This window comes from Saccopteryx leptura, chromosome 7, assembly GCF_036850995.1.
Source record: "Saccopteryx leptura isolate mSacLep1 chromosome 7, mSacLep1_pri_phased_curated, whole genome shotgun sequence".
In the NCBI taxonomy this organism is placed as follows: Eukaryota; Metazoa; Chordata; class Mammalia; order Chiroptera; family Emballonuridae; genus Saccopteryx; species Saccopteryx leptura.
Window position 1 is genome coordinate 46,959,034 of NC_089509.1, and position 9,044 is coordinate 46,968,077.

Consider the following 9,044-nt stretch of genomic DNA (forward strand, 5'->3'; position numbering starts at 1 on the left):
ATACATGAGCAGAATATTTATAGTAACATTGTTTGTAATAGCAAGAAACTGAAAAGAAGCCAATTGTTATTTGACAGGAGAATGGATCAAGAAATAGTCACAGAGCTGGAATGAATACAGTAATAAAAATGGATCTTAAAAACAGGATATTGAGTGAAGAAATTATCATGTAGTATTATATAATTTTAAAATAAAAGTTAAAAAAATACAAATCTAAGGAATCCATGGTTTAGGGATTCATATACATGGGTTGAAACTATTTTGTTTGAAAGCAACAGAATGATGACATTCAGGATAGAGATTACTGTGAGGGAGGCAGAGGAAAAGATCAGAGAGGAACACAGATAGTTTTAGTGCTATTGGTAATGCTTCATTTAAAAAATGTGTGGGCTCATATATTTTGTATGTATTTTTTGTCAAATCCACAGTAAAAAAATAAAAGAATATGAAATATTTTTAGTAAATGCTATATTGCATTTTTCTGTATGAATATTCACTAATGAGAATGAAAAGTAATATTCTTACCTTTAACTTTTCTTTGATAAGGAAAGAAGTTTACTAGCTAAATAGCTGAGATATTGCTACTTTTAATAGGTCTTTCATGGGTGGAGGGACCTGTTTTGTTTCTCCATCTGAATAGATTAATGTGCATTTTCTAATTCATTTTCCCCAAGACATTTAAAACAGAATGGTCTCTGAGAGGTCACACCTGATTTACCCATAAATCTTTTAATGGTCATTGAAGTGAGCCTTGGTAATGATTTTATTTAATTTTATATAACACCTTAGAATTCATTCATATAGTACCTTAGGATGAATTTTATGTTGGAGGTAACATAGTATATTGATCTTTTATTACTGTTCCAATAAGGATCTTTTCATTTGACATATTTTAGAGATGTATAATTTTACAAATTTTGTGAACATAATGCCAAGATAATAATGTGATAAAGAAGATTTTTTCTTCATATAATATACAGACCCAGCATCATTACAAAAATCTTCAAACTAACCTAAACACTATGTAAAAACTATGTAAATTCTATTGATTTAATGTAAGCCACAGTTCAGAGAAGCAGCCACCAAATTTTTACATGGTACCAATTCTTTCATTCATAAATAGGTGAGAATAATGCATTACCACAAAATATGAGCCAAATTTGTTCCTGAGGTTCTCTCAAAAAGGTAGTTTAAACTACATGGTGCCTCTTCATTTCTAATTATGTCAAGGTGCTGCAGAATATTAGATTAGCAAGAAAGGGGGGTGGAAAGTGATTTTTAGTATTATGTATGTGTGTATGGACACACACATATGTGTGCCAATGTTAGGCAAAATTGTGAAGAAGACAAAATTTGTCTCTAGGGTTAGATGAATCTCCACCCCTTCTATCTTTGAAATTTGTTTATATTTTGTGTTAGTTTCTGCTTTATTTGTTATAAAGTAGCGTACCTTAATTCCACAGGTTTATGTAGAGACACCAAGGCAGGATACAGAAGAATTTTTAGGAGATTTATTAATAAGCCAGCTGCATATGACTTACACGGGGTATATAGCTAACCCAAATCATGTGTGTTCAAAATAGCCCTGAAGCTAGTTATATAGACTTGGTCACATACAGGTTGGGGGAAAAGAAGGGAGCATGACACAATAAGCTTACAACATTCATCATAGGGTCTATAAAAACATTCCTATATATTAAAACTTACAAGGTAACACAATAGTGATGTCGCTTTACATATTAAAGACATTCACAAATCTTTTAGTGTCTACTTCCCATTCCTTTGTCTAGAGGTATATGTTACTCTCAGGACTCCAGGAAGGGAGGAAGAGTTAAAATCAGTGTAGGATATGTAAATATTGTCTCTTATTGAAAAGGAAAGGAAGTTTTTCAGATAACCTTTATTCCTCAGAGAAGTATAGTTAAACTAACTAACCCAGTTGTCCTTGTAAGCCAGGAAGCTCCCACATCCTTCTCCCTCCATTCTCTAAGGAAAGGAGGAGGCAAGAAGCCTGACTTTTCCTCTTTAAAATGGTGTTGCCAATACTAAGTTTTACAGTTCTTTGGTACCTTATTACATTCCCCACTGGTTTTATATCCTGAGTCAAATCCTTGACTCTTTTTAATGAGGTGCATGAGGCTGTTGAGTAGGAATATCAGCCTATAACATGCAACAGATATTTAGCAAGTAGACTTGATGTTTTCATTAATAGGAATACAGTCTACTGAAGAAACAAATGTTACTGGTTAATTTCTTCCAACCTGCACAAACCTTCTGCAACTTATATAAACCCTTGATTTTTATAAACTTTCTTCCTTTTTCTTTCAAAAGTATTTCTATATTTTAAAACTTTTATTATCAAAACCATACAATTCTTTTTTAGTCAGAACTCTTATTTTAAAAATCTTAACCTTTAGTGACAACCAAGCTGGCAATAAGTAATTTTTAGTTTAAAGTATACTTCCTTTTGGAGATATCCTCCCTCTAAGTAGCTAGGAATCATAGGTTAAGTATAAGCACATATATATTTCCTATTTACCTTGTGGCTTCCCTTCTAGCAAAGGGACTTATACCTTCCTTCTGTATGACTCATAGCAGTACATCATCAAACCTTCAGACAACTTGTTCTGGCTTTCCTTTTACCTCAGTTTCCCTCCTTCCTCAAAGTCTACTTAAAAGGAGGTCCTCAATGAGTTTCTTCATGCATTAGCCATGCATAGACCAACCAGCTTCTGGTTTGTGGCTGGAGCAGGGCATGCCATCCTTCTTAGGGTCAACTTACAAGAGTTGGCGGAGTCAGTCTCCCCTGTCCACAAGGGTGTTTCTGCTGGGACTGCAGGCTTCAACCGGCTGTGGTGGACCCAGGCGGGCATGCCTTCTACCTTGACAGCAGTGGGAGTGGTCAGGATCATGGTGTGTGGACCCATCCAGGAGGGAATCAGTTCTCGGGTGATGTACTTCTTTACCTAGTCTGAGTCCCCAGACTGGAAAGGATGTGCCGGATCTCCTGGCAGTGTCGGAAGTGCCTCTCGGACAGTCTTTTGAACAGCCTGCTGAGTAATCTGCAGACCCTGTAAGCACTTGAGGCTGGGACACTCAGGGACAGACCCCCTCAGGGTCCTCCTGGGACAGGCTGATGCACTCAGTGACCTGGTGGCTGCTGGAGGACAGCAAGCTTCCAAAGGCATGCTGGGAGAGGGTGGGTCACTGCCACAAATTTTGGGTGCCCACAGGCCCACTGGCACTCCTGCTGGGGGGGTGAGCGCCGGTGGAAGTCATGGCAGTTCTTGGTGAGCAGTGTGTAGAGAGAGGGGTTGATGCAGCTGTTGCCGTAGGTGAGGAAAGTGGTCAGGTAGTTGACGATGCGTGAGCCATGGGCTGTGAGCGGCTAGGCGCTAAGCTACTGGGCCAGTAGCTGTTATATCCAGAGGGGCATGAAGCATGGCCAGAAGAGCAGCACAATGCCCAGGATGAGGTGCAGCACTCTGGGGTTGGTCCGCTGCCGCGTCTGTGGGAAGGAGGCCTGCTGTGACAGTCAGTAGGCCCAGGCCAGGTGCATGTAGAGCAGCCCGATGACCACGCCAGGCCCCACAATGCTGGTCTCAAAGAGCAGTGTCAGGTAGGCACAGTAGATGCTCTGGCCCCAGGCTAGCAGGCAGAGGCTCTTGTGTTCCCTGTGGACCAGCTGGAGAGCCAGCATCACAGGCAGCACCAGCAGCAGTGGCAGCAGCCACTTGCCAAGTGCCAGGATCTTGCAGTTGCCCTTGGAGTGCTGTGCGGAGTCCAGCGGCCTCAGTACTGTGGCAAAGCACTCACTGCTCATGATAGTCAGGGTGAATATGCTGGCATGCATGGTCAGGAAGTCCAGACTAAAGAGGACATGGCAGCCCACATCTCCAAAGTGCCACTCCTTGGTGATGTAGGTGGTTACAATGAAAAGGATGCTGAGCAGCTAGAGCAGGTTGTCCAGCGCCAGGTTGACAACATAGACGTACATGGAGGCCGAGGTTCTCAGGAAGCGGCACATGACTACCAGCGTGTACACGTTGTCTGCCACACTCACCACGCCCATGACCAAGAGTGCTGCTCCAATGGCACCTGTGGTCATCAGGTCCTCCAGTGAGCTGGGTTCCGTCAGACTGGCCCACGAGCTGTTGAGGGATGTGTTGGGGCGGCCGGATGGTTTGGGCACAGGGCTGCCTGTCATAGCTAGCACAGGGGATCTGCTTGCAGGCTCTGGGCTCAGGGTTATCTCTGCTGCCTCACGCTGGACTGGAGGCTGGGGTGTGCTGCGATAGGGGCCTCTGTGGGTGACAAGCACATCTGTCGGTCACCACACAGCAGGTTGAGCTCCCGCAACCGCACTGCTGCGAAAGCTTTGCCTTGCTCTGTACTGAGCAAACAAAAGAGGGCTGAGCTCTGTATGACCGGGTCCTAGTCATTGCTGCTGCCCGCCCAGCTGCTGGTTAGGAATGCACCAAGGCCCCGTGCCAGATATTAATAACTTAGAGAGCAGGTGCCAGGAAAAGGGGCACTGGGGGGTGCACCAGGAGGAGCCCACACCGGATGGAAAGGAAGACAGTGCTGTCGGCCCTGGAGGGGCAAGAGGGGGTACACATCACCCTAAGGAGGGCCACTTTTCACCGGTTTTTAAAAACAAATTTGGTTAAAGTGTCTTTTATGATTCGATTCATGTGTTCTACCTGCCCTGAACTTTGGGGCCTGTAGGCACAATGTAATTTCCAGTTAATATTGAGTGCCTTTTCCACTAGCTGTGAGATTTTGGATACAAATGCAGGCCCATCATTAGGATGGGCAAGCTATTGATAAATCTGGAAAGAGTTTCATATAGCAATTTCTTAACAATTGTTATTGCGGTCTTATTTCTAGTAGGAAAAGCTTCTACCTAATTGTCAATTACTTTAGTAAAATCTATTTCTAAATGTTTACCTGGGAAAGTTCCTCTCTCCCTGTTTTTCTTTATAATTTATTTATTTTGCTTAGTATTTATTTGGGCACAGACTAAACACTCAGACATTATGCTTTCTGCAATAGATTCTAAGTCTGGCTTTTCTAATTTTTTCTTATTCTTAATTATCCTTTTCCTGCTGGCAAAATCTTTTTCTAATTGGTTGCAAATAAACCTTTTGCAACAAGGGTTCTAGTAAAGTCACTAAAATTTCCTAAAAACCCCACTGGATTTAGGGCTACTTTATTGGTAGTATCATCAGCTGCTTGGTTCCTCAGCTGCTTGAGTTTCTAGGGAGTCCCCCTCTTTTGGTGCCCTAGATAGTGGATGAAGGCCACTGTTTCAGGGGAGCAGGCTCTTGCATTGTTGGGGTAGGGGTTTGAGCCTCACCTTTGTTAGTTCTTAAGCTTTCTCCTGATGGCCCCTCTTCGGCTGTGCCTGTCTTAGATTGTTCCTGCCTTCAGGAATCTTACCCATCTTTGGCTAACCAGCCATCTTAGGGGCCAAACAGAGTTATGTGAGTGAGGGAGGAGCAATGTCCCTTCCAAAATACTTAGTTTTATTTATTTATTTTTTTAGCAGCTGATGATGCTACCTCTTTTTTAAAACTTATAATACATTTCCTTTCTAATTTCTAGAGTTGATTGCTATGTAAAGGCTAAGTTGACTACCTTAGTATCTTCTCTGATTCTGGCTAACAGAAATTGGTGAAAAGTGTCCAAATTTCCTCACTTGCTTGGGTGTTAGAATCCCACTTAAGCCAGGCAACCAGAAACATTTTCTTGAGGTGGTCTCGATTGTCTTAAGTGGGACAGTGTATGTGCAGTACAGATTCTAACAGTCCCATTAGGGCTTGAGGCTTCCCGAGAAAGGGGATTTTGAGTTTTCTAACTCTATTGGTCACTTGGGAAAAAAGAATTTAAACTATTTCCTATTACATCTATGCCTCAAATTTTAAAGATCTAGTTAAAAGCACCAACTGAAATGACCAATATTTCATAAAATAAATCTTATATTCTACTTAATCACAAATTCCTTTTACATTCCAAGAAAAAATACCTTATTTATGCACCTTAACAGATAATGTCTAAAAAGCTCAAGAGAAGCAGATTTCCGTTCACATCCTTTAACTCTTTTAATCTGGGCTCAAAACTTAAATGTTTCCTACTACTACAATTAGTTATCTATTTTTTATTCTCTCCTTTCCACCTATTATGTTGAGAATTCTACTGTTAAGCCAATCAATAGTAACATTTGTCACTCTGGGTTTGGTGACCTAACATTGAATAATACTGCTTCAAAAATGATAATAAGCTGAACATTTATATACCATATAAAAAGATATCATTAATAATTATTACATTAATAATTCTTATATATTTTCTAATATTTAAACCAAGATTTCAATATCACAGGGCTATAAAACAGCAAATAAAAAGAATAACAAAAGACTTAAAATAACATATACATTTCTAACATAGAAAATATTTTTTTCACAACAATGGATCCTTGTTACAAAAATGAAGTCTTTGTATTTGGCAGATTATACAATTCTATATGCCTTATCATTAGTACAAATTTCGTACAATTTACAATAAGAGGATTGTAAACCACTATCCCAATGAACCACTGATTTACTGAGAAAAATAAGGAATGGTAAAAATACACTCACTATTTCGTAACTACCCAGCTGGCAAAGAGATGCTAACCCTCTTTTTTTACCCAAAGTGCTTTACACTATTAAGTCAATCTAAGGGAATCAGTCTGGGTGCCTGGGATTCCAGGTGCCTGAGGGAGAGGGGCAGGTGCCCAGAGCTGTAAGAGGAGCCTGTCACTTTATTTTTTTCTCTGCTGCTTTTTGTGCAGCCAGCTGCAGCCTGGCTGCCCCTACTTTTCCCACCCCCACTGCTGCACTCACTGCATCCTGGCTATGCCACCCACTTGCGAGAAGGTGCCCAGTGATAGTAGTCTGCTCTAAAAGTTGGCCATTTTAATTTACAGAGAATTTTCAAAGTATCTTTAGACAATATTTACATTACAATTACTGGAAAATCTAATTTTGAAATTCTTAAGCATACATTCTAGTGGGCTTTGGTTCTTACTTTAAGAGTCTTCTAAAGAGAAGTTCTAATTTTTTAATACTATTCCTACCCCCTACTTTCCAAATGGGTAAAACTTCTTTTGGTCAGTAGGTGGATATCTGAATATCTGAAACTAGTTTCTACTCTCTACTTCCTCTAGTCACCTCACCCTTAGTCGTCCCCACCACCTTACTCTAGCGCCCTTCCCCTGCTGCTCCGCACACGGCACATCCCAGCCCGGCCTCGCACTCATCTCTCACCCAAACTGCTCACTTGCCAGCCCTTCACCTCCAGAGGCTGAAGAAACATTTCCCAGAGTGCATTCCTCAGCCCTCTCCTCCCATATTTAATGTCTGGGCCACTGATCTACAAAATCGAAACTGTCCAGGAGAATGCAAGGATCAGCACATCAATAAAAAGGCAAGAAAGATAAGACAGATAATAACTAGCATTCAGAATAAAGAATGTTTGACTATAGACATGTGAATTATCACACAAGAGCAGAGGCAGGAGTCGGCAGAAGAAGACAATTTCTTCAGGGGAGAAGTCAGACAGAGTGCCCTGAAACCAGAGGTCTTGGATCCAAGAAAAGAGATTTAGTGCGTCCCGGGAAAGAGGCCCATACCACAAAATGTCACGAGAAATTTTTCGGACAAAGAGAATCTACAGTACAGACAATTCACTATTGAAGAATTTTTAATACTTTCATGAATTTTGCTAGTTTCATAATTTGCAGGCTCCGGAGAACAGCCACTAAACCATATGAAGTTTATGAATTTTTCTTCACTTTTGCCCTCTGGTTTTAAGCCAGAAATTTTCAAATGAAATTACACCAGAGTTTTTCCTGACAAACAAAGAGAACTTACAAAACAGACAATTTACTATTTACATTTACACTTGACTTTTAGGCACATAGTTCAACAGAGGAAGAGGTTCCCTGGCAGGGGTCTCTCAGGTGCTCGCCTGGCCGTGTCCCTCACGGGAGCTTAGGCTCAGGTACCAGATATCCCCACTCACACACCAATCACTCAGGGGTTTTAGACAGAAACAATAAAAGCAAAGAATGAGATCTTGACATGAACAGACAGCACAAAAGTGTCTCTGGAAGTCCAAGGCAGGACTGATGAACTCAGTTCCCACTAATGTCTTTCTAGAGCACAAACAGATGTCCCCACTAATGTCTTTTCCTGAGAGCACAAATAAATGTGTCCCAGAAAAGACCGAGGCAGGACTCAAACTCTCCACCAATGTCTTGGTCTTGGAGAGCCCATTGCATGAGTTAGATTGCATCCGGTTCTCACGCAATAATTCCAAATTGACTAGTCACAAACAGAAAAGCTAGAATTCAGTAAAGCAAAAGATTTGCCTCACTTACCTCTGGAGGTCAGAATTTTACAGTCCTTGATTTCTCTGCCAAATCATCAAATTTGAGGACTGGGGGTGTCTGCCGAGGAGTTGTCCAAACCCCACAGGAAAACGGGAGCCCTGGAATGTCTCAGGGGGCACCCCTCTTCGAGATCCAGTGGGGTCAGGCAACGCTCTGGAGAGGCTGGCCGGTCCGGGTGTCTCTACCTGGTGACGTGGAACACCGACATCCTGGACAAGCCCCCAAATGTTATAAAGTAGCATACCTTAATTCCGAGGGTTTACGTAGAGACACCAAGGCAGGATACAGAAGAATTTTTAGGAGGAGATTTATTAATAAGCCGGCTGCATATGACTTACACGGGGTATAGCTAACCCAAATCATGTGTGTTCAAAATAGCCCTGAAACTAGTTATATAGACTTGATCACATACAGGTTGGGGGAAAAGGAGAAGGGAGCATGACACAATAAGCTTACAACATTCATCTATAGGGTCTATAAAAACATTCCTATATATTAAAACTTACAAGGTAACACAATAGTGATGTCATTTAACATATCAAAGACATTCACAAATCTTTCAGTGTCTACCTCCCATTCCTTTGTCTAGAGGTATATGTTACTCTCA

At 41.3% G+C, this 9,044-nt stretch overlaps 1 pseudogene; it reads right to left on the minus strand.

Annotated features, from left to right (window-relative positions):
• Positions 1-3,204: 3,204 nt before the first annotated feature.
• On the minus strand, positions 3,205-8,645 carry LOC136378990 (urotensin-2 receptor-like; annotated as a pseudogene).
• Between the last annotated feature and the right edge of the window lie 399 nt (positions 8,646-9,044).